General features: G+C 38.6%; 1 pseudogene; it reads left to right on the top strand.

The window, feature by feature from the left end:
- Nucleotides 1-26,246, top strand: part of LOC110148077 (BCL-6 corepressor-like) — a 109,765-nt pseudogene that overhangs the window by 65,930 nt on the left and 17,589 nt on the right.

The raw sequence follows: 26,246 nt of genomic DNA, 5'->3' as shown, positions 1-26,246 counted from the left end.
ATCTTACTGCACTGTGATGAAAAAATATGTGCAGGATGATTTCAATATTTTTGAATTTACCAAGGCTAGATTTATGGCCCAGGATCTGATCTATCCAGGAGAAGGTTCTGTGTTCACTTAAGAAAAAGGTGAACTTCATTGTTTTAAGGTGAAATGTCCTATAGATATCAATTAGGTCTAATTGGTCCACTATATCATTTACAGTTTGTGTTTCCTTGCTAATTTTGTTTAGTTGATCTATTCATAGGTGTAAGGTATTAAAGTCTCCACTATTATTGTGTTACTGTTAATTTCCTCTTTCATATTTGTTAGCATTTGCCTTACATATTGTGGTGCTCCTATGTTAAGTGCATGCATTACATATTGTGGTGCTCCTATGTTAAGTGCATGCATTTTTATCATTGATATATCTTTTTCATGGATTGATCCTTTGAGCATTATGTGGTGTCATTCTTTTTCTCTTTTCACAGCCTTTATTTCAAAGTCTATTTAATCTGATTTGAGTATTTGTACTCCGGCTTTCTTTTGGTCTCCATTTGATGAAATGTCTTTTTCCAGCCCTTCACTTTCAGTCTTTATGTGTCTCTTGGTTTGAGGTGGGTATCTTGTAGACAGCATACATAAGGGTCTTGTTTTTGTATCCATTCAGCCAGTCTTTTGGTTGATGTATTCAACCCATGTACATTTAAGATACTTATTGATAAGTATGATCCCATTGCCTTTTACTTAGTTGTTTTGGGTTTGAGTTTCTAAACCTTTTCTGTGTTTCCTGTCTAGAAAAGATCCTTCAGCATTTTTTGAAGAGCTGGTTTGGTGGTGCTGAATTCTCTGAGGTTTTGTTTGTAAAGCTTTTGATTTCTACTTCATATCTGAATGAGATCCTTGCTGGGTATAGTAATCTGGGTTGTAGGTTTTTCTCTTTCTTCACTTTCAAGTATGTCCTGCCATTCTTTTCTGGCTTGAGAATTTCTACTGAAAGATCGCTGTTTATCCTTATGGGGGTCACCTTGTATATTATTTGTTATTTTTCCTTTGCTGATTTTAATATTTGTTCTTTGTGTCTGATCTTCATTAATTTGATTAGTATATGACTTGGGGGTGTTTCACCTTGGTTTTATCCTGTTTGGGACTCTCTGGGTTTCTTGGACCTCGATGGCTATTTCCTTACCCATTTTAGGAAGTATTCAACTACTGTCTCCTCAAATATTTTCTCATGGTCTTTCTTTTTGCCTTCTTCTTGTCTCCTCTATGATTCAAATGTTGGGGCATTTAACATTGTCCCAGATGTCTCTGAGGTTGTCCTCATTTCTTTTCATTCTTTTTTTTTTCTTTTTCCTGTCTGCGTCATTTATTTCCTCCTTTCTCTCTTCCACCTCACTTATCCTGTCTTCTGCCTCAGTTATTCCACTGTTAGTTCCATCCAGAGTGCTTTTGATTTCAGTTATTGCATTATTCATTATTGATTGAGTCTTTTATTTCTTCTAGGTCCTTGTTGAACTTTTCTAGCATCTTCTCAATTCTTGTTTACAGACTATTTATCTGTAACTCCATTTTCTTTGGACAATTTTGGATCATTTTTACTATCATTATTCTGATTTCTTTTTCAGGTAGACTACTTATTCTCCTCCCATTTTGTTTGATTTGATGGGAATTTATCATGTTCCTTTAGCATTGCTGAACATTTCTTTGCTTTTTCACTTTGTTTAGATTGCTGTGTTTGGGGTGGCCTTTCTGTATGCTGGAAGTTTGTGGTCCCTCTTTATTGTGGAGGTTCTTCCCTGTGGGTGAGTTTGGATGAGTGGCTTGTCAAGGTTACCTGGTTAGGGAATCTCAAGTCTGTGTTCTGGTGGGTGGAGCTGGATCCCTTCTCTCTGGAGTGCAATGAAGTGTACAGTAGTACGTTTTGAGGTGTTTATGGATTTGGTGTAACTTTTGGCCCCCTGCGGTTTTGTGCTCAGGGTATGTTCCTGCTTTGTTGGAGAATTAGCTTGGTATGTCCTGCTTTTAAACGTTTTGGCTCTTGGGTGGAACTTGGTTTCAGTGTAGGTATGGAAGCTTTTGGGTGCATTCTTGTCAGTTAATGTTCCCTGAAGTCAGGAGTTCTCTAGTGTTCTCCAGCTTTGGATTTAAGACTCCTGCCTCTGGCTTTCAATCTTATTCTTACAGTAACCTCGAGACTTTTCTATCCATACAGCCCTGGTGATAAAACATCTAGGTTAATGTAGGAAAGATTCTCCACACTGTGGGACACCCAGGGAGATTACAGAGTTACATGAAAAATAGAGCGAGGAGGGAGATAGAGGTGACCAGGAGGAGAAGAGGGGGAATCAAAAGGGGAGAGAGCAGTCTAGCCAATATTCAATTCCTTATTTGGTTTCCACAGTCTGGAACACTCAGAGAGATTTATGGAGTTCCACAGAGAAGAGAAGTGGGAGGAAGGAGAATGAGGTGCCAGGAGAAGAGGAGGGGGAGTCAAAAGGAGAGAGACCAATCTAGCTTGTGATCAGTTGCCTAAGTATTCACCACAGCCCAGAACACCAAAATGGATTTCACAGAGTTAAGTAGAGAAGAGAAGTGAGAGGGAGGAGATAGGGGTGACCTGGGGGAGAAAAAGAAGAGTCAAAAGAGGAGAGAGCAATCAAACCAGTAATCACACTCCTAAGTAAAAATGGGTACTGAAGATTGGATTCTTTAAGGTACTGAATTGATAGCAAACACCAAAAAGCAAAGATTAAAAATCTGCAGTAGAGGTTAGATTCTTAAAATACAGTATTAAGAATACAAAACAAAATTGCAAAAGTATAAAAAAATATATATGAAATTTGCTTTAAAAATAGGGTCTTCTCCCACAGAGTCCCAAAGTCTGTTCTGTACATCTGTGTCTCTTTTTCTGTTTTGCATATAGGGTTATTGTTACCATGGGAACTCATGCAAATCCATGGCTGATTCATGTCAAGGTATGGCAAAAACCACTACAATATTATAAAGTAATTAGCCTCCAACTAATAAAAATAAATGAAAAAAAAAAAAGCACAGGATAAGAAAATAGGGTCTTTTTTTCAAGGTAATAGTAGGTTTAAAAAATGAAAATTAAAGGAGTAATAGAGAACTTAGAAATAAACAAATAAAAATGAAAAATTATAATAGTAAAATATATCTAGGAATTTCTCTGAAGCTGTTAAGGGCAGTGTGAGTTCAGTTCAGTTTCAGATAGTTCCTTGTTCCAGCTTATAGTTCTTCTCCAGGTCTATAGGTCCCTTCCAATGTAGCCAGTGCCAACTACAGAGTTTTCACCTGTTGCACCTGTCAGTTCCAAAGCTGTTCCCTCTTCTTTGTTTATTTTGGCTTCTTCTGTTTGCAAGTCTCTTCAGTATCTAACTTCTTCCCTGACACAAGGGGATGAAGGTGGTTATTTATTTAGGCTCCCTTGTTCAATTTTGCTGTGGGGAGGGAGGAACACTACAAATATCACTGGTGTGTGTGGGGAGTGTTTGCAGTGTTTGGACCATACTGGCTTTGCACCTGTTCATGGAATGTGTGTTTTCTCCGTCTACACTGCTCAGGCTCCAGGTTGCTCTGTCAGAGAACTGTCTAAGTGGGTTTCTGTGTTGCGTGCACTTCCCAGGTCTTTGCTACTCAGGTTCATCTTCTCAGGTACTCTACAAAGGCACAGATTCAGTTGCGTCTGCATTTTGTGCCCTTCCCAGGCCTGAGCAGCTCAGGTGACCAGGTGCTTGGCGAGCGCACACTCCCCAGCTGCATTGTATCTTATCACCTCCATGATCCCAGCCGTTTTGTTTCCTGAGTGTGCAGCAGGAGTGCAGTCTCAGGTGTGCCACATGTCTCCTCTGGGGAGCTGATCTCTGGCTGTGACCCTCCTGGCAAATATGAAGTGTCCAGGATCCCAGGAAGATGTGGTTAGCAACTGCTCCCAGTTTGGTAGAAGATGCTGTCTCTGGGGCCGAGTTATTCTCTTGCCTTTTGACTCAGGCTGTCGCCCACCTGCCTCTCCGCCTCCCATGGGGGATGGGCTGATCCACAGCTGGTTAGGTCTACTCTGGTATTTGCTCAGTCCTTTGTTCTGTTAGCGGACCTGACAGTGCCTTAGATTAGAGCTTTTCACTGGAAAGTTCTCTCACTCTCTTTTTCCTCTTTTCACCTTTTCCCTCTCTGGCTATCCTGTGGTTTGGGTTGCTATCTCATGTTAGCTCCCTCAGATTGCCCTCAGGGTAATGCAGCCTAAGCAATGCAGCTCAAGCCTCCCTGTTCAGCTTCTGCTTACTGGTGGTGGACATGAGCACCTGGGCTACTTCTCCACTCCGAGTTTCAGTTAGGTACGTGTTCTGTGGGTTTTATTTATTTTTTCCTCCCGGTTATGTTGCCCTCTGAAATTCCAAAACTCCCCGCAGACCTGTCAGTGAGAGGGTTTCTTGGTGTCTGGAAACTTCTCCTCTTTTATGACTCCCTCCCTCGTATGGGTCTCTGTCCCTAACTCTTTTGTCTCTTTTTTTCTTTTATATTTTGGCCTACCTCCTTTCAAACACAGTGGGCTGCCTTTCTTGGTATCCGCTGTCCTCCACCAGTGTTCAGAAGTTCTTTGTGGTATTTGATAAATGTTCAAATGATCTTTTGATGAATTTGTAGTGGAGAAAGTGGTCTCCTTGTCTTATTCCTCTGCCATCTTAGGACTGCCCCTGGTATATATGTTCTTTAAAAAAAATTATAAGCAAGGTCCGATGCTGGAAAGAGCAATATTGCATAGGAACCTGGAATGTTAGGTCCATAAATCAAGGCAAATTGAAAATAGTCAAACAGGATATGGCAAGGTAAATGTCCACATTCTAGGAGACAGTGAACTAAGATGGATGGAAATGGGTGAATTTAACTCAGATGATCATTATATCTACTACAGTGGGCAGGAATTCCTTAGGAGAAATGGAGTAGCCATCCTAGTCAACAAAAGAGTCTGAAAATGCAGTACTTGGATGCAGTCTCAAAAATGATAGAATAATCTCTGTTCATTTCCAAGGCAAACCATTCAGTATCATGGTAATCCAAGTCTATGACTTGAACAGTAACACTGAAGAAATTGAAGTTGAATGATTCTATGAAGATGTTTTAGAACTAACACCCTAAAATGATGTCCTTTTCATTATAGGGGACTAGAATGCAAAAGTAGGAAGTCAAGAATCACCTGGAAAACAGGCAAATTTGGCTTCAGAGTACAGAATGAAGCAGGGCAAGGTTAATAGAGTTTTCCCAAGAGAATTCACTGGTCATAGTAAACACCGTCTTCCAACAACACAAGAGAAGACTGTACACGTGGACATCACCAGATGGTCGACACCAAAATCAGACTGATTATATTCTTTGCAGCCAGAGATGGAGAAGCTGTATACATTCAGCAAAAACAAGACTGGGAGTTGACTGTGACTCAGATCATGAATTCCTTATTGTCAAATTCAGGCTGAAATTGAAGAAAGTGGAGAAAAACCACTAGACCATTCCGGCATGACCTAAATCAAACCCTTTATGACTATACAGTGGAAATGAGAAATAGATTTAAGGGACTAAAATCTGCCAGACACAGTGCCTGATGAACTATGGATGGAGGTTTGTGACATTGTACAGGAGACAGAGATCAAGACCAGTGCCAAGAAAAAGAAATGCAAAAAGGCAAAATGGCTGTCTGAGAATGCCTTACAAATAGCTGTGAAAAGAAGAGAAGTGAAAAGCAAAGGAGAAAAGGAAAGACATACCTCTTTGAATGCAGAGTTCCAAAGAATAGCAAGGAGAGATAAGAAAAATCAATACAAAGAAATAGAGGAAAACAGTAGAATGGGAAAGACTAGAGATTTCTTCAAGAGCATCAGAGATGTGAAAGGAATAGTTCATGCAAATATGGGCTCAATAAAGGACTGAGATGGTATGAACCTAACAGAAGCAGAAGATAATAAGAAGAGGTGGCAATAATGCACAGAACTATACAAAAAAGATTTTCATCACCCAGATAATCATGATGGTGTGATCACTCACCTAGAGCCAGACATCCTGGAATATGAAGTCAAATGGGCTTTAGGAAGCAACACTACAAACAAAGCTACTGGAGGTAATGGAATTCCAGTTGAGCTATTTCAAATTCTGAAAGATGATGCTGTAAAAGTGCTGCACTCAATATGTCAGAAAATTTGGAAAAGTTAGCAGTGGTCACAGGACTGGAAATGGTCAACTTTCATTCCAATCCCAAAGAAAGGTAATCCCAAAGACTGCTCAAACTACCTCACAATTGCACTCATCTCACAGCTCTAGTAATTTTCAAAATCCTTCAAGACATGTTTTCTTCAGCAGTATGTGATCTGTGAACTTCCTGATGTTCATCTGATTTTAGAAAAGTCAGAGGAGCCAGAGTTCAAATTTCCAACCTCTGCTGGATCACCAAAGTGCAAGAGTTCCAAAGAAACATCTATTTCTACTGTATTGACTATGCCAAAGCCTTTGACTATGTGGATCACAATAAACTGTCAAAAATTCTTAAAGAAATGGGAATGCCGGACCACCTGACCTGTCTCTTGGGAAATCTGTATGCAAGTAAGGAAGCAACAGTTAGAAGAGGACATGGAACAGCAGACTGGTTCCAAACAGGAAAAGGAATACATCAAGGCTGTAAATTGTCATGCTGTTATTTAACTTATATGCAGAGTGCATCATGAGATGTGCTGGGCTGGATAAGGCACAAGCTGGAATCAAGATTTCTGGAAGAAATATCAATAACCTCAGATATGCAGATGACCCCACTCTTATGGCTGAAAGTGAAGAAGAACTAAAGAACCTCTTGATGAAAATGCAAGAGGAGAGTGAAAAACTTGGCTTAAAGCTCAACATTCAGAAAACTAAGATCATGGCATCCAGTTCCAGCACTTCATTGCAAAATAGATGGGGATAGAATAGAAACAGTTGCTGAATTTATCTTTTTGGGCTTCAAAATTACTGTAGGTGGTGATTGCAGCCATGAAATTAAAAGATGCTTGCTCCTTGGAAGGAAGTTATGGCCAATGTAGATAGCATATTAAAAAGCAGAGACATAACTTTGTCAACAAAAGTCCGTTTATGGTTTTTCCAATGGTCATATATGGATGTGAGAGTTGGACTATAATGAAAGCTTAGCACTGAAGAATTGATGATTTTGTGCTGTGGTATTGGAAAAGACTCTTGAGAGTCCCTTGGACTGCAAGGAGATCCAGCCAGTCCATCCTAAAGGAGATAAGTCCTGGTGATCATTGGAAGGACTGATGTTGAAGCTGAACCTTCTATATTTTGACACCTGATGCGAAGAGCTGACTCCTTTGAAAAGACCCTGATGCTGAGAAAGATTGAGGCCAGAAGATGAAGGGGAGGACAGAGGATGAGATGGTTGGATGGCATCACTGACTCAATTGACATGGGCTTGGGTGAACTGCAGGAGTTGATAGACAGGGAAGCCTGGAGTGCTGCGGTTCATGTGGTCAAAAATATTTGGCCACTACTGAGCAACTGAAGTGAAGTGAGCTGAACTAAAAAATTGCACTCGAATTAGGTAATTTTGATATTTTTAACTTCTCAAATATAGCTAAGTGATTTACCTTGTCTAATTCAGTGAATCCACGAGCCTTTGCATGTAGGACCACCAAACATGAATGGGTCATGATGGAGATTTCTGACAAAATGTTGTCAACAGAAGAAGGAAATGGGAAATTACTTTGGCATTCTTGCCTTGAGAATCCCATGAGCAGTATGAAAAAGCAAAAAGATATGACCCAGAAAGGTGAACTCTGCAGGTTGCAGGGGCTCAGTATGCTACTGGAGAAGAGTGAAGAAATAACAGCAGAAGGAATGAAGAGACTGAGCCAAAGTCGAAACAGTGCCCAGTTATGCATGTGTCTATTGGTGAAAGAAAAGCCTGATGCTGTAAAGAAATGTTAAATGAGTTGCCAGTCTGGTTTCCATGCATGAGACAGGGTGCTCAGGGATGGTGTGCACTGGGACAACCCTGAGGGATGGGATGAGATAGGGTTCAGAATGGGTGACACGTGTACACCTGTGGTTGATTCATGTTGATGTATGGTGATAGCCACTACAATGTTTAAAGTAATAGCCTCCAATTAATACAAATAAATTAATGGAAAAAAAAGAACAATATGGCAGTGGAACCTGGAATGCTAGGTCCACGACTCAAGGTATATTGGAAGTAATCAAATAGGTGTTGGCAAGACATAGACATTTTAGGACATAGTGAAGTAAAATGAACCAGAATGGGTGAATTGAATTTGGATGACCATTATATCTATTATTGTGGGCAAGTAGCCCTTAGAAGAAATGTAGTAGCTGTTATGGTCAACAAAGGGGTCTGTGAAGTGCAGTACTTGTGTGCAGCCTCAAAAGCAACAGAATCATCTTGTTTTGTTTCCAAGGTACACCATTCAGTATCACAGTAATCCAAATCTGTGCCACAACAAAAATGCTGAAGTAGCTGATGTTGGACAAATCTATGTGGACCTACAAGACCTTCTACAACTAACACTAAAAAAGGCCTTGACTTTTTCAATATAGGGGACTGGAATGCCAAAGTAGGAAGTTAAGAGATACCTGGAGTAACAGGCAAGTTTGGCCTTGGAGTAAATGCAGCAGGGCAAAAGCTAACAGAATTCTGCCAAGAGAACACATGGGTCATAGCAAACACCCTCTTCCAACAACCCAAGAGAAGACTACACATGGACATCACCAAATGGTCAATTCCAAAATCAGACTGATTATATTCTTTGCAGCCAAAGATGGAGAAGCTCTATAGTCAGAAGAAAAAAAAAAAAAAAAAAAAGACTTGGGCCTGATTGTGGTTTAGATTGTGAACTCTTTATTGCCAAATTCAGACTTAAATTAAAGAAAGTAGGGAAACCCACTAGACCTTTAAGGTGTGAACTAAATAAAATCTCTTAAAGATTATACAGTCGAAGTAACAGATTGAAGGAATTAGATCTGATAGGCCCAAAGAACTGTGGATGGAGGTTCGTAGCATTGTACGGTGGCAATGATCAAGACCATCCCAAAGAAGAAGTGCAAAAAGGCAAAACAGTTTTCTGAGGAGATCTTACAGATAGCTGAGAAAAGAAGAAAAGTGACAAGCAAAGGATAGAAGGAAAGATGCATCCATCTGAATGCAGAGTCCCAAAAGGAAAGAGAGATAAGAAAATCTTCCTAAGTTATGTGAAGAAGTACAGGAAAACTATAGAATGGGGAAGCCTAGAGAAAATTAGGAATTTAGAGAAATTAGAGGTTCAAGAAAATTAGAGATACCAAGAGAGCATTTCATGCAACAATGGGTACAATAAAGGACAGAAACCGTGTTGATCTAACAGAAACAGAAGATATTAAGAAAAGGTTGCAAAAAGAAAAAAAAAAAGAAAAGAAAAGGTGGCAGTAATACACAGAAGAACTGTACAAAAAAAGACCTTAACCAGATAACCACTCTGGTGTGATCACTCACCTAGAGCCAGACATCCTGTAGTGCAAAGTCAAGCAGGCTTTAGTAAGCATTACTGTGAACAAAGCTAGCAGAGGTGATGGAATTCTAGCTGAACTATTTCAAATCCTAAAATATGATGCTGTGAAAGTTCTGTACTCAATATGCTAGCAAAACTTTAAAATATAACGGTGGCCACAGGACTGGAAAATGTCAACTTTCATTCCAGTCCAAAAGAAAGGAATGTCAAAGAATGTTGTTTAACTGCAGAGTTGCAGTCTTTTTCTTGCTAGCAAAGTAATGCTGAAAATCCTCAAAACTAGGATTCAACAGGATATGAACTGAGAACTTCCAGATATTCAGGCTGGATTTGCAAAGGGCAGAGGAACAAGTGATCAAATTATCAACATCCTTTGGATCATAGAAAAAGCAAAGAAATTCCAGAAAACCATCTACTTCTGCTTCAGTGACTATGCTAAGGCCTTTAACTGTCTGGATCACAACAAACTGGAAAAGTTTTACAGATATGGGAATACCAGACAATCTCACCTATGAGAAACCTGTATACAGGTCAAAAAGCAACAGTTGGAACCAGACATGAAAAAAACAGACTGGAAAAGGAATATATCAAGGCTTTGTATTGTCACCCTGCTTATTTAACTTACATGCAGAATACATCATGTGAAGTGCTGGACTGGATGAAGCACAAGCTGGAGTCAAGATTGCTGGGTTAAGTATCAGTATTCTCAGATGTGCAAATGACTGCACCATAATGACATAAAGCAAACAGGAACTAAAGATCTGCTTGATGAAAATGAAAGAGAGTGAAAACACTGGCTTAAAACTCAACATTTGAAAAATGAAGATCATGGCATCCAGTCTCATCCTTTCATGGCAAATAGATGGGGAAACAATGGAAACAATGACAGATTTTATTTTCTTGGACTCCATAATCACTGCAGATAGTGATTGCTGCCATGAAATTTAAAAAAAAAAAAATGCTTGCTCCTTGGAAGGAAAGCTTTGACAAACCTAGACAGTGTATTAAAAGGGACATTACAAGGATCCATCTTGTCAAACCTATGGTTTTTCCATTATTCATGTGTGGATGTGAGACTTAGACATAAAGAAGGCTGAGCACTGAAGAATTGATGCTTTTTAACTATGGTGTTGGAGAAGACTCTTGAGAGTCCCTTAGGCTGCCAGGAAATTGAACCAGTCATTTCAAAAGGAAATCAGCCATGAATGTTCATTGGAAGGACTGATGCTGAAGCTGAAGCTCTAATACTTTGGCCACCAAATGCAAACTGAATCATATGAAAAGACTCTGATGCTGAGAAAGATTTAAGCCAGGAGGAGAAGGGGAGGACAGAGGATGAGATGGTTGGATGGTATCACCAACTCCCAAGGATATGAGTTTGAGTAAGCTCTGGTAGTTGATAAAGGACAAGGAACCCTGGCATGTTGAAGTCCATGGGCACAAACCATCAACTGAACAACAAGAGCAGCATGTTACAAAGGTCCATCTAATCAAGTCTATGGTTTTTCCAGTAGTCATGTATGGATGTGAGTGTTGAACTATAAAGAAAGCTGAGTCCAAAGAATTGATGCTTTTGAACCATGGTGCTGGAGAGGACTCTTGAGAGTCCCTTGGACTGCAAGGAGATCCAACCAGTCCATTCTAAAGAATATCAGTCCTGGGTGTTCGTTGTAAGGACTGATGTTGAAGCTGAAACTCCAGACTTAGTCTACCTTATGTGAAGAGCTGACTCATTTGAAAAGACCCTGATGCTGGCAAAGATTGAGGGCAGGAGGAGAAGGGGATGACAGACGATGAGATGGTTCGATGGCATCACAGACTCAATGGGCATGGGTTTGGGTGGACTGCGGGAGTTAGTGATGGACAGGGAGGCCTGGCATGGTGCGGTTCTTGTGGTTACAGAGTCAGACACGACTGAGTGACTGAACTGAACTGACAATATTAGAGTTTCACAATTATACTACATGTTTAGCTTTTGCAGTGTATTGTGTATTTCCATATGTTTTCATTACTAATTAGCATCTTTTTACATCAGCTTAAACAACTACTTTGAACATTTCTTGTAAGATAGATCTGTTGGTGATTAATCCTTTCATCTCTGTTTCTAGAGGAAAATTTTGCTGGATACAATATTTGTGTTGTTAGCTTTTCTCATTTAGCATTTGGAGTATGTCATTCAGTTTTTTTTTTTTTTTTTCTTTAATTCTGCTCAGAAATCTGCTAGAACCTAATAAGATTTTCTTACATTTCTTACAGTATATATGTATATATGTATACATATATGTATATATGTGTATATATGTATATATACTTTCTTTAGAATCTGTTTTTGACTTTTCACTGTTTACTGGAATGTTTCTCAGATAAGATGACTTGAACTAAAATAATAGGGTGATGTTTGTCTTCATGATTTTGGATTTCAAATTTCCCCCAAGCCAAACTTTGGGATGTTCTTGGCCTTTCATTTATTCCTTGAATCATAGTTGATATATACTATTAGTTTCAGATGTACAGCACAGTGATTCAATATTATGCCTTCTATTTTTTCAGTGATTTGAATATTGTTGTTTTTTCATGGTGGCCCTTCAATCATGTTAGTGTTTGTGACATTTTTTTTTTCCCTTTCATTGAGTCCTTCTGACTGACTGACTGTTCTCTGTGGTCTGTTTTGAGTTTGATGCTCTGTTTTGCACTTTTCATTTCATTTATTGAATTTTTCAGATGCAGAACTGTGATTCTTTTTATGATTTCTGTCATATATTTCACATTTTTGTGTTTTACTTTTCTTATTTCATTTAATTGCTTTCTGTATTTTCTTATAGTTTACTGAGTTTCCTTATTTAGTTCATTTGAATTCTTTAATTCACAGTAGGTTTTTTGTCTTCAGGTTGGTTACTTAGAAGATTGGTGAGATCATTGAGGTTTCATGTTACTTGGAAATTTGTGTTGTGGTTTTCATGCTGGAAACAATTGCAAAATTGCAGCCTTTCCTGCTATAGATTCTTAGGACTTTTTAGACCTTGGATGAATAAGATATACCTTTGTCTCATGGAAGAACTCTTAAGCTCATTTGTGTTCACTTGATCCTGAAGAGCTGAGCCAAGGGGTTTGGAACAGAACCTCTTTTCCATTATTTTTTGGAACTAGTTTAAGAGTATGGTGTTAAATATTTGATATTTTCCAGTGAAGTCATCGAGTGAAGTGGGGTTTTATTTCTTGGGAAACTTGATGATTCGTTATTTGTTGTTCAAATTTCCTATTGCATGTTTCTAGGAGTTTATCTTTTTTTTCTGGGCTATTCTGTTTGTTGAAGTTTGTATTAAATAATTGTAGAGAAATTTTTTTTCTTTTTATTTTTTATTTCTGTAGCATCAGTTGTAATATTTTCTTATTTTTATTTTATTTGATTAAAGATTTCTGAATTTTTTGATGTTTAAGAAGTTATCTCATTTCATCCATTTTTAATATGGTAAAACTTGAAGATGTAAAGAAAAATTGCCATGTTGAAAGTGAAAATTAAGTCGCTCAGTCAAGTCTGACTCTCTGTGACCCCGTGGACTGTGGCTCATCAAGTTCCTCCATGCATGGGATTTTCCAGGCAAGAATACTGGAGTGGGTTGCTATTTCCTTCCCCAGTGGATCTTCCCAACCCAGGGATCAAACCCAGGTCTTTTGCAGTGCAGGTAGTTGCTTTAACTCTGAGCCAACAGGGAAGCCAGTTGCCATGGTAATCAAGCAGTAAAAAACAATAGATGAAAAAAAGGAAGAGAAGGAGTCTAACACACTAGGCCTTTGGGCTTATTAAAAAAAGAAGTCTTTGAGAGATGGGCTTATTAAAAGAGGAGTCTTTTGAGAGATTAAGAGATTAATTAATGAGAAGCCAGTGAAAAGTTTGTTGTTTAGTCACTCAGTCATGTCTGACTCTTTGAGACCCTGTGCAATGCAGCATGCCAGGCTTCCCTGTCCTTCACTATCTCTTGGAGTGTGCTTAAACTCATACCAAATGAGAAGGAAGCAACCGGCAGATCAGAAATAGTCTTCACCCGAAGTAAATCAGTTGGAACATTAATCTTGCACTTGTTGACTTCCAGAAGTACATTTTTTCTTATTTAAAGCACCCATTTCACGTTATTCTTTTAAAGAGCCTGGACAGATTAATACAGCTTTCAAAGAATACTTCTATTAATTGACTTCTGATGTTATCATAAAGACAAGTTAGTATGTATATTGTTAAGTCAGTATCTCTGAGTAGAGGGAGTTATGGCCTAAGCTTCTGCTTCCACTGTCTTGTTGATGTTACTTAATTCTGTAATTCTAATTCATTCTTATGATAGTACCACCAGTATTTATTGATGAGAGAGAAAAATCCGTCCTAAAATTTATGTGAAGTCCCAATGAACCGCATTTGTCCTGATTTCAGAATTTAGTATAAAGCTATAGTAAGGAAAGCAGCATATGACTAGCATAAATAAAAATATATTGTCCATATTTTATGGAATAAATTAAATAAATAAAGCATTGCATATATCATAAGATGACCCTCTACAAGTATGCCCAGGTCATTTATGTGATAAACATTTCTTCAGCATAGGTGGAAGGATACTTGCTAATCTGTATGCAAGAGAATGAAGTTTTATCTGTTCCTTATGTTGTATATAAGATTAACTTAGCATTAATTTTATGACTAAATAGGCTGCCCTGGTGTTAATATGGTAAAGAATCTGCCTGTGATGCAGGAGACTCAGGTTCAAGATGAAAACTTATGAAGAAAACTTTATGACATTTGACTCAGTACTGATTTTTTGGATATGGCATCAAAAACATAATCAATAAAAGGAAATATAGATAAATAAGACTACATCTGTTTTCCAAAAGATACATCAAGTGTAGAAATAATGGATGAAATTATTTGAAAATTTTGTATCTAACCAGGAGTTAATAAATAGGATTATATAAAAAAATAAATACCTTCATAAAATTGATTATAGTTTCTAAAAAAAATTGATTATAGTTTCTAGGTTGATAAATTTATGTATGTGCACATGAATGCATGTTCAGTCTAGTTTTGTATGTTGCAGTGATGGACTTGAACTTATTTTATTGTTCTCATTCTATAATGCTGTTGTTTAATGTTTTAAAATACCTTGTTTTTTTTTTTTCCTGTATCTCTTCATCTTTCCGTATTTTCTTTCCAAAAATCAGTAATTAAGGTATTCTCATATTCAAAACTGACAAAAAAGATAAAGGACAATGGGGCATTATCTTGGCCACTTTCTCCTCTTGAATTTGCATGACTTTCCTTTGTGTCCAGCAGGAGCAACTCCCTAATCCATCAGACTTGGTCGGCTTTGTGTGTGTTCTGTCAATAGTTCCAAGCTCTCACTCCAGCCTTTACTTTGGGGCTAGCCTTTGGACATTTATTGGCCAGTTGCAGTATTTCTTCTTCCTGATTCTTTGTGTGGTTGTTTCTTTTCCTTAACTAGCTAATAGAGTCAAGGAAAGAAATACTGGCCAGTTGTTTGGTGCCCCTCTAGGTTAGTCCCTGAAATAATCCCAAGCGTTATATGAATAAATAGTGATATTAAATTTTAAATCACTGTATTCAAAATACATGTGACCTACAAGTTCAAGCAGCAATGAGTACAGACCTGTGATGGCTTTGTGTACACCTTGCTGTCATAAACCCCATCTTCAGAGCTGGCCCATGCCCAACATGATCACAGTTTATTGGCCTGAGGTCCAAGCCTGTGCTTAGGTGCATGAAATTCTATCTACAGGCAATGTACTAGGATTGTTCTGACAGCAAAACTGAAAAGTGTATGATATTTCATAGTTTCAAAATAGTACTCATTTGGCTTGGAATGCAGGTAGTATTTTATCACCTTGTGGATATGGATATGAAGATTCCAGTTCTTCATGAAAACTCATCCTATTGACTCTGCTTCTGAGCTGACTTTGGCTCCTGTTTCTTTGCTGCCTATCACTGATTTTCTGAAGCAGAATTTTCATTGTTAATGTCTTAAATTCCTAGGGTCCAGGTTCCGGGAAAGATTTCTACCTCTCCCTCAACTTTGTATCCTCATTCTTCTAAAAATGGAGTAGTTTTTGAAACAATTGATACTAGTATTGGGATTCCATAATGTTGGAGTTTCTTTTTTCCTTCTGAACTCGCCTTTAATCAATATTGTCACTGGTTAAGTTCTTTGAAAAAAATCTCATCATTGTCTTCAGTGAAGCCTTGGATTAAAATAGATTTTCATTTGAGAATTATTTCTGAAATTGTTCATTCATCTGTCCTATAAATCACTGATATAGAACTAAGAATAATTTATTATTTCATCTTGGCTCAGTCATGCCTCACTTTCACTATCTGCTGTAGAATGGCTTGAAATTGTATACTTTCTTGTTAAACTCCTTCAAAAATAAATATCTGCACACAGATACTTTAATTCCACTCTACATCTCTTCCTAGGCCTCTTCGTGATGCAGTTGAGAATGATTACTTGGAGATTGTTTGCCTGCTTCTCTCCTATGGTGCTGACCCCATTTTGAATACTTACTCAGGTAGAACCATCATGGATATGACACAGAGCAAGCTTATGGAAATGTTTCTGGCAGGTAGGTAACTTCAAGAAATGATAATGACAAAGTTCCACAAACACTATAAATTAAAAAATTTTTTGTAATTTGCAACATTTCCAATTTGTCTAGATTCTCACTAACATTTTGTTGTTGTTGTTCTAATTGATGTGATATCTTACAGCTTATGTTTGCATTGTGCTAACTAGTGAAAAATGTGCTCACTGGCCATTTATAGATTTTTGGAGAAATTTTTATTCAAGTTATTTGCCTGTTTTAAAATTAGATTGTTTCTTTTTTGTTGAGATGTGGGAGTTCCTTATATTCTCCTGGTTAAAAACCTTTATGAGATAAATTCCTTGCAGTATTTTCTGCCATAGTTTTGTACATTGTCTTTCCACTATCTTCACTTAATTTTACTTTATAATGAGATTTATTATTTGTGATCATTCACCATTTTCCCATGGCAAATTCACATAGGTGCTATTCTAACAATGGTTTAGGAAAATGCTTGTCAAATTAATGTTCATTATACTATAAGCAGAGGCATTACTTTGCCAACAAAGGTCTGTCTAGTAAAGGCTATAGTTTTTCCAGTGGTCATGTATGGATGTGAGAGTTGGACTGTGAAGAAAACTGAGTGCTGAAAAATTTATTCTTTTTAACTATGGCTCTATTTCATGTGGAGATTGCTTGGGGGTAGTATACTCATTTTCACTATATTGATAACTTTGATTTATGAACATGGCATATTTCTCCAAATGCTTGTGTCATCTTTGATTTCTTTCATCAGCATTCTATACTTTTATATAATATAGGTGCTTGGTCTCTTTTGGCAAATATATCCTAAGTATTTTATTCTTTTTGTTGCAGTGGTACTTGCAATAATTTCCTTAATTTCTCTATTTTTCCATTGTTAGTGTATAGGAATTCAAGGGATTTCTGTGTATTAATTTTATAATATGCAACTTTACCATATTCACTGGTTAGCTATATTAATTTTCTAGTGGCATCTTTATGGTTTTCTCAGTAGAGGATCATGTCATCTACAAACAGTGAGCGTTTTACTTCTTTTCTAATCTGCATTCCTTTTATTTCACTTTGTTCTGTGATTGCTTGTGACAAGGACTTCCAAAACTATGTTAAATAGTAGTGGTTAGAGTTGGCACTGTTGTTTTGTTCCTGGTTTTAGAGGAAATGCTTTTAATTTTTCCCATTGAGGATAATGTTTGCTGTGGAATTGTTGTATATTACTTTTATTATGTTGTGACATGTTCCTTCTATGCCTGCTTTCTGGAGAATTTTCGTCATAAATGGGTGTTGAATTTTTTTTTCGAGGCATTATCTGCATCTATTGAGATAATCATATGGTTTTTAACTTTCAATTTGTTATTATGGTGTATCACATTGATTGGTTTGCTAGCACTGAAAAATTCTTGCCTCCCTGGGATAAAGCCAACTTGGTCATGATATTTGATCTTTTTAGTATATTGTTGGAATCTGTTGGCTAGAATTTTCTTTTTGCGGGGGGGGGGGGGATTTTTGCACCTATCTTCATCAGTGATATTGACCTACAATTTTCCTTTTTTGTGACATCTTTGCGTGATTTTGGTATTAGGGTATGATGGCCTCATAGAATGAATTTGGGAGTTTACCTTCCTCTGCAATTTCCTGGAGGAGTTTGAGTAGAATAGGTGTTAGCTCTTCTCTCAATTTTTGGAAGAATTCACCTGTGAAGCCATCTGGTCTTGGATTTTTTGTTTGTTGGAAGATTATTGATAGTTTCACTTTCTATGCTTGTGATGAATCTGTTAAGATTTTTTATTTCTTCTTGGTGCAGTTTCAGGTTATACTTTTTCAAGAATTTGTCCACTTCTTCCAAGTTAGCCATTTTATTGATATATAGTAGCTTCTTGTAATCTCTTATGATATGTTGTATTTCCTGTCTGTATACAGTTTTTCCAACATAATTTGTTTTGTTTGTTTTTATTTTGACCACACCCTGTGGTTCTGAAATATGTCTCCAGACCAGGGATTTAACCATGTTCCATTCTTTGCAACCCTATGAATCACAGCATTCCAGGCCCCCCTCTCCATCACCAACTCCAAGAGTCCACCCAGACCCATGTCCATCGTGTCGATGGTGCCATCCAGGCATCTCATCCTCTCGTTCCCTTCTCATCCTGCCCCCAGTCCCTCCTAGCTTCTGAGTCATTTCCAATGAGTCAGTTCTCCACATGAGGGGCTAAGATATGGCAGTTTCAGCTTCAACAATTCTTCGGCAATGAGCTTTCTTTATAGTCCAACTCTTACATCCATACATGGCTACTGGAAAAACCACAGCCTTTACTAGATGGACATTTGTTGACAAAGCAGTGTCTCAGCTTTTTAATGTGCTGTCCAGGTTGGTCATAACTTTCCTTCCAAGGAGTAAGTGTCTTTTAATTTCATGGCTGCAATCACCATCTGCAGTGATTTTGGAGCCTCCCAAAATAAAGTTAGCCACTCATTCTGCTGTCCCCCCATCTATTTCCCATGATGTGATGGGACTGGAGGACATGATCTTAGTTTTCTGAAAGTTGAACTTTAAGCCAAAATTTTCACTCTCCTCTCACTTTCATCAAAAGGCTCTTTTGTTCTTCTTCACTTCCTGCCACAGGGGTGGTGTCATCTGCATATCTGAGGTTATTAATATTTCTCCTGGCAATCTTGATTCCAGCTTGTGCTTCTTCCAGCTCATCATTTCTCATGATGTACTCTGCGTATAAATTAAATAAGCAGGGTGACAATAGACCTCCTTGACATACTCATTTTCCTATTTCCTGTTTCCAGTCTGTTGTTCCATGTCCAGTTCTAACTGTTGATTTCTAACCTGCTTACAAGTTTCTCAAGAGGCAGGTCGGGTGGTCTGGTATTCCCACCGCTTTCAGAATTTTCCACAATTTTCATTGTGATTCACAAAGTCAAAGACTTTGGCATATTCAATAAAGAAGAAATAGATGTTTTTCTGGAACTCTTGCTTTTTCAGTGATCCAGAAGATGTTGGCAATTTGATTTCTTTTCCCTATGCCTTTTCTAAAACTAGTTTGAACATCTGTAAGTTCACAGTTCATGTATGCTGAGGCCTGGCTTGGAGAATTTTGAGCATTAATTTACTAGTGTGTGATATGGGTGCAATTGTGCGGTAGTTTGAATATTCTTTTGGATTGCCTTTCTTTGTGATTGGAATGAAAACGGACATTTTCCAGTCCTGTGGCCACTGCTGGGTTTTCCAAATTTGCTGACATATTGAGTGAAACACTTTCACAGCATCATAATTTAGGTTTCGAAATAGCTTAACTGGAATTCCATCACCTTCACTAACTTTGTTCATAGTGATGCTTCCTAAGACCTGCTAGACTTCACATACCAGTATGTCTGGCTCTAGGTGTGTGGTCATTTTTAGATATACACAAAAGCAAAGAGTTCACATATATTAGAAATTTCCCATTCATCATAATATAGTTAAGTAGAGCACCTACTTTATTTCTAAGATTTTTCCTACTAAGATGCTCTGGATTTTTGTTTGTTTGTTTTGTTTTTCCTCAATTTTTTTCTATTCCAGGAACTCATCCCAGATCCCACATTGCATTTAGTAGCATGTCATTTTAGGCTGTTCTTGGATGTCACAATTTCTCAGATTTCCCTTATTTTTACGATCTTGATAGTTTAAGAAGTTCTGGTCAGATATTTTATAAAATGGTCCTCAACTTGTATTTGTGTGAAGGCTTTCCTATTATCCTGGTGACATTGATTTTTGGGGAGGAAGATTGCTGAGGTGGAGTGTCCTTCTCATTATGTGATACTATCAACATACATTATCCCACTTAATGTTGAACTTGGCCACCTAGCTGAAGCAGTGTTTGTCAGCTTATTCCACCATGAAGTTGCTCTTTTCTCCTTCTCCATATTCTTGTAATTTGGGGGCAGGAATCCACTCTGTGTAATTCACTCTTAAATAATAGGGGTTAGACTATCACCCTGAGAGAGCCAAATTACTTATGCTATTTACCTGAAATCTATATGTATGAGAAATTGGTTTATTATCATCCTATCAATCATTTATTTATATCAGTATGGACTCATAGATATTTATTTTATACTTTGGGGTATAACCCCAAAAGATGACTTACTTCATTTATTATGTTGCCCCTCTTGTTACAATTTTTGCCCTTGGAACCTCATTCCTGTCTGCTTTGATGTAAGTCCATTACTGTGGGTCCTTTTTTTCCCATAGCAGTTCCTTCTTGACACAATAAGATCCTCCACACTCCTCTTCTCTATTTCCTCTATGAGCTCTACAATCAGTCATTTCTCCAAGAATTCTGGTTTCTTTTATTGAAAGTCAGTATTGGGAACCAAGATCTATGCTTCCTTCTATGTCATTGTTTCTTTCAGATTTTGGAAGTATCATTTTTTAAAAAATCTTTCAGCCAGAATAACAAAGACATATATGATTGTATACTCATGTGCCATCTAATTAATTGTTCAATGAAAGTATACATGTATAACAGTATGAAGATTTTTGGCTTGCGCATCTACAAGCAAGAACACTGTCAACTAGAGTCAATACTTTTCTTTTTTGCTTTTAGTCTTGAAAATCCATCATTGCCAAAGATTCATAAATCAAAGGATCTTAATGTGGTGGTTTCACACATTTGTAATTTAATTATATTGCTTATTCAAATCCTGCATTCCATTTTGAAGTCAAACTGATTCAAATTTGTCATGTAAGTTTATAAGGATTTTGAAAAGTATGTAGTCGTGTATTCAACATAATTTCATACAACATTTTTTCACTCCCCTGAAAAGTCCTCTAAGCCTAGGGAAGGAAATGGCATCCCTCCCCAGTATTCTTTCCTGCCAAAACCCATTAACAGAGGAGCCTGGCAGCCTACAGTCCATGGGGTTGCAAAGAGTCAGACAGGACTTAGGACTGGATACAATTAATTTTAGGAATACTGTATACCTCACAAAACACATCAGTATCTTTTGGTTTGTGGCCTCTTGTTTAATACCCTTTTTTACACTTGGCTCTCAGTTTCACAGAGACACAAGCCCACATGTCTTCCCTGCTCTCTATAGTGCCTGAATTAAACAAAGGGAAATCTAAAACTAGAAAAGTGACCCATCCTCCCAGGAGAGCACCAGATTCAGAAAAAAACACACTGGCAAGAGATGATATTCTGTCCCCCTATGCCTCTCTTTCAATTGCCTATTGGAAATGTCACCACTTCCCTTTAAAACTTACCCCCAGTTAACCCCTATAAGCCTTCTTTCCTCTGCCCTGAAGTCAACATGGTGGCCATATGGGTTCTGGCTATGACAAGTCTCTCTGTTACATCAGCAAGGGCCCATCCCTGCATGGTCCTCAGTCTACAGGTGCCAGGGCATACCAGCACAACAGGAGCCAATTCCCCTTTGTCACAATTTGGTCCCTGAAGTGGTTCTTTTTCTTATCCATACATGTCTCCTCTTTTTATACCTTTCTGTTTTCTTGTCTGAGAAATGAAACTGAAAAGCTCCCAGGACAGGTGCCCTACAGAAAGCACTTTGAAATTCAATACAATCTATCAGAACATGGCTGGTATAGGAGTAGTTTTTTCTCCTAGTTACACTAGTCACACTAGTTTTTTCTCCTTATTGTTCTGTATGTGATACTGAAGTTTCCGGGAGACAGTGACAAGAGAAAAGCTCAGACTCCACTGCTTGAGGGCTGTTCATTTGGCTTTCCTGGAAAGAAAAGTAAAAGTGCTTCCCCCAACAAATCTCTACATTTAATACCTTATCCCAGCCTGAGATGGACCTGTGAAATTTGTGTCCAGGGTGTGGAATCAGAAACTAGTCCTGGCAATTGGTAGTAATGCTCACAGTGAAAATTATGAAAGAGAAATTAAGAAAGTAACTACAGAATTTCCCTGGAGGCTCAATGGGAAAGAATCTCCCTGTCAATGTAGATGTGAGTTCAACCCCTGGTCCTGGAGGATTCCACATGCTATGGAACAACTAAATCTGATTAACACATCTATTGAATTTGTGCACTAAAGCCCAGGAACAGCAGTTAGTGAGCCCATGCACCCCAGAGGTCATGGACGAAGGACTCAGTGATTATCTTCTGCTCCACAGGTATGCACAACAAAAATTATACCTCCTCTCATGATCACTTTTTTCTTCCGTGTTTTCCCTTAGATTTACTGAGATATTGTTTGACTTTAAGACATACAACATGATAATTTTTATACAAGTATGTATTGAAAATGTCTCCAGCAATAAGGTTAATTTCCTTAACCTTACATAATTAGCATTTTGTTGTGGTTGTCACAGTGAGAACATTCATGCTCTAGCAACTTTCAAGAAAATAATACAGTACTTTTAACTATAATCTCCATGCCCTACATTAGGTCCTTGGAACTTACCCTTCTTAACATTGAAGGTATGTATTCTTTGATGAGCATCTCTTCATTTTCCACCATCCCATCCCCTCATGTCCATTTCTTAAATATTCTTAAATGGCATTAAATCGTGTCAATTAGTAGGAAGAAAAACACAAAAGAGCAGAATTCTGCTTGCAGAAAGCCTTTTTTTTTTTTTAATTTACCATGATATTTTGCTCAGTTTTTCTTCTTTCTGCCTCATAGAGTACTACCTAAACATTAAGTGTGGTAGCTGGGCTAACCCTACCAATTTCCAGGTGCAATTCCAGGGAAGGGGAAATGAATGAAAATAAAAGAGATTAGGGTGTTCCTTTTATTATTATTAAATTTTACCCTTGAGAATTACCTGAGATGTTTCACTTGTAAATCCAGAATTAGTCTTAAATTAATGATTGTTAAAGAGAACAGTATGTATGATTTTTGCTATAAGTTCTAAAAACAATTGAAAGGAATGTACTGATACAATTATGGTTTAATGGGCTTTAAAAATTTTCAGACAACAGTAATAACAGGTGAAAGCAACATGAAATGTTTTATTGAGAAAATGACAACTCAGATGAGCACTATCACAACATCAATGTCAGATCATTTTCTGCATGAGATTATATTCACTTATGTATTAAATAAAAAAAAATTTTAAAAATTACTTCACATATTTCACCTGGAGATGTAGAATAATAGCTGTGTTCCTCTGATCATATCTTCAAAAAAGAATAGATTCAGTGATGTGTGTTAGTGTATTTTTCTGTGTGTGTGTGTGTGTGTACAGAAATGACCAAGGCAGATGGTATGAAGGAATTTGACAGTACATAGGTCTTGTAATTTTTCCTCTCACCTTGGGTAAAGGACATCTATTTTTTGCAGGGCTCATATCTCAGTTAGTGTGGATGTTTGGGCTGAACTGCAACAAAGGGCATCATCTCTTTGGAACATTACCTGTAGTCCAGGTCAAGGAGTCCTTGCAAAGGGCACCTAGATGTTAATCAACCCAGGTAGTTTACAGTGTATCCATGACCTCCTCAGGGGTTCTAAGGAGTTCTCATCCTCATGTGTGTCATTCTTCTTGGCCACAGCATCGGAAACAAGTATTTCAGTGGAGCTTTTTTTATCTTTCCCTCTCTTCCCTTGGAATCCTGGCTCTGGGTGCCAGATAGTTGCTGAGGGCTGCACTGTGCATTATTGTGGTGGCAGAATCCCTAGCACAGAGGGTGCCTCTGTTGTGGATAGCTGCTAGAGTTGCACCCAGTCTACCTGTGCTCTGCCTCTAGCTCCTCAGAGATACCTGGTGAGTGTCTTGAATCAGGAGTGGTGCCTTGACCCCCAGGACAACTCAGCAGGTAGTTGGGGCCCCTATCTCGCTGAAGGTAGCCCTGTTGCCTTGAGGTGGGGGTAGACTCAGGCTGGTGATTGGATTTGAGGCCACTGGTGTTAGCCAGGATCGTGGGTGACAGGTCACAGCTTGGGATCTGCAGCAGCATGGGGAGCGTCTCAGTCGTTGGTCTTCAGGGTGCCCAGGCAGAAGAGATCTGAGACCCTAGGCCGTGGTGAAGCCATCACTGCTGACCTTGTGGTTATAAAAGTAGTCCTCGTTTGCTTGGGACCAAGTGGTGGTGGCACAAGGAGGTGCATGCAGAGGCGCTAGTCAGCATACTGACTTTCTTTCACAGAGGATAACCCACTGGCAGGGTTATGTTTGTGGCCTTGGTGCCCCACTTACCCTGCACCATATCGAACTCCACCGTCTGGCTGTCTCCCATGCTGCATTGGAATTTGCTGGGGTTATTCTGGGTGACGGTCGTCTGGTGAAAGAACCAATCTTCCTGTGGATTGTGCCTGTATTCAACCACTTGATGAAGCCTTACACCCTTTTAGCGATGAACTTTTAAAGAACCTTTTCTTGGCACCAGAGACAGTGGACTTGGGGATGTCATCCTTGCTCAGGTTGCCTGAATTTTGGGTTTGGGGTGGATCTCTGTCTCCCAAGGACACCAGGTAGTCCCCACATGGCTTGAGGGATGCGAGAAGAAAGTGGTCACCTCCACTCCTGCCTAACTCCTATTGCCATCCTTACTCTACTTTTTTAGAGTCTGAGGCAAAGTAGTCCCTGTGAGTTTGTAAGGGGGCAGTGGGGGAGTGGGGTGAAGGGTGGGAAGAAGGGGAAGGGCGATCTGGCTGGAGGCAGGATCCTTACACTGGAAGGTTTATGAATTAGGGTCAAGGGTTCTCTGGCTTTAGTCTGAGATTCCAGAGGCCTGAGGTCTTTCCTGTGACAACAGGACACAGACCAAGCTATAGTTACTGAGGTGATGGTGATGGTGATGTCTCTAGGGGTGGGGCTGGGTCCTAGGCAGGTCCAGAGCCAGAGAGTGGGACAAATGCACTCTTCCTTAGGCTACTGACACCACATCACGATACCCCCTGGTTAATAGTAGAGAAAAGGCACAGTTGAAGCTCTAGGTAGGAGTCTGGAACAGCCTCTTGCTTGCTGGAGTGGATGTGAGGAGAGGACCCACTTTCCATCCCTATTCCTTGTGTGGGGATATTCACAGCATTTTAAGGGCACTCTCTCAATATTCTCTCACAAAACCATTGTCTTATTCTAAGCCATGGAGTGCCTTCTTTGTATCACATGCATTTTGTGTAGCTTGAGGCCAGATGATAGCTACATGATTTTAAGATCTTCTCAAAGAAACCCGCTGTGGTTTTTGTTTGTTTAGTTTTTGTTTTTATTCAGAGAGACAGAGGAAGGCTGCCAGTCCTTTATAATAGTACTGAGAGGACACCAAACTGATGGAGATTTAGCCCAACTAGTGTTACAATTGTTTTTACTTAAAACAGATTGTCACATATTGCTTCAACAAAATGAGTCTTTTCCAGATCAACAAAAACTTTCATTCCAAAGTCTGCAACCATGGTGAACTGCATGCAAGTCTCACTAGCAGGGAGAAGATAACTGTTTTAAGGAAAGAGGAAATTACAAAGGCAACAATAAGCAATGTGTGCATGGGAAGGTAAGGGTTTGAAGCATGTGGCTTTTCATTGGCTGATCCCTGACAGTTTCTCATTGTCTGAGCTCTTGCCAGGCAAGAAGAAGAAGACTTTCTTCTTCCTGTTGGGCTCTCCTGTCATCTCTGGGAGCTCTACATTCTGTCCTCCCAACTCTATTTTAATGGAAGTTTGTTTTAATTTTTACATTTCTCCATTTTGATTCAGATGCTTCTCTGAAAATATCACTGAGTCAGATTTCCAGTTTCAGCTCCTTTTCCCCCCTTCCCCACTACCTGTAACAGGAAGGCAATTTCTTAATGTAATATCCCATGGTAGAGTGAAGCTGCACAGCTTGGAAGCATGTTGAAGTCACATTAGAGTAACAAGGAGGGGTAAGAGAGAGAGAACTCTCAGGCACTTCTTATCTAAATTTCATGTTGTCTAGATCATGGACATTGGAAATCATCTAAAGCCACGTTCAGAGGTTTGGCAGACAAACTTTCAAAACACCTCCTCTGAATATCTTAGGAAAGCTATCTTATCAGATATTATCTTCAATTTCATAGAACCTTTACTTTCATATCAGTAGATGATATGCAGATCCAGTCAGGATTGATTCTTTCTTTTAGGTGTTTTATGTGTGTCCAAGAGACTATTTCCTGGAACTTGGTAG

Source organism: Odocoileus virginianus, chromosome Y (genome assembly GCF_023699985.2).
Source record: "Odocoileus virginianus isolate 20LAN1187 ecotype Illinois chromosome Y, Ovbor_1.2, whole genome shotgun sequence".
In the NCBI taxonomy this organism is placed as follows: domain Eukaryota; kingdom Metazoa; phylum Chordata; class Mammalia; order Artiodactyla; family Cervidae; genus Odocoileus; species Odocoileus virginianus.
Note: the sequence above shows the minus strand (reverse complement) of the source record. Positions and strands in the feature narration are given on the sequence as shown.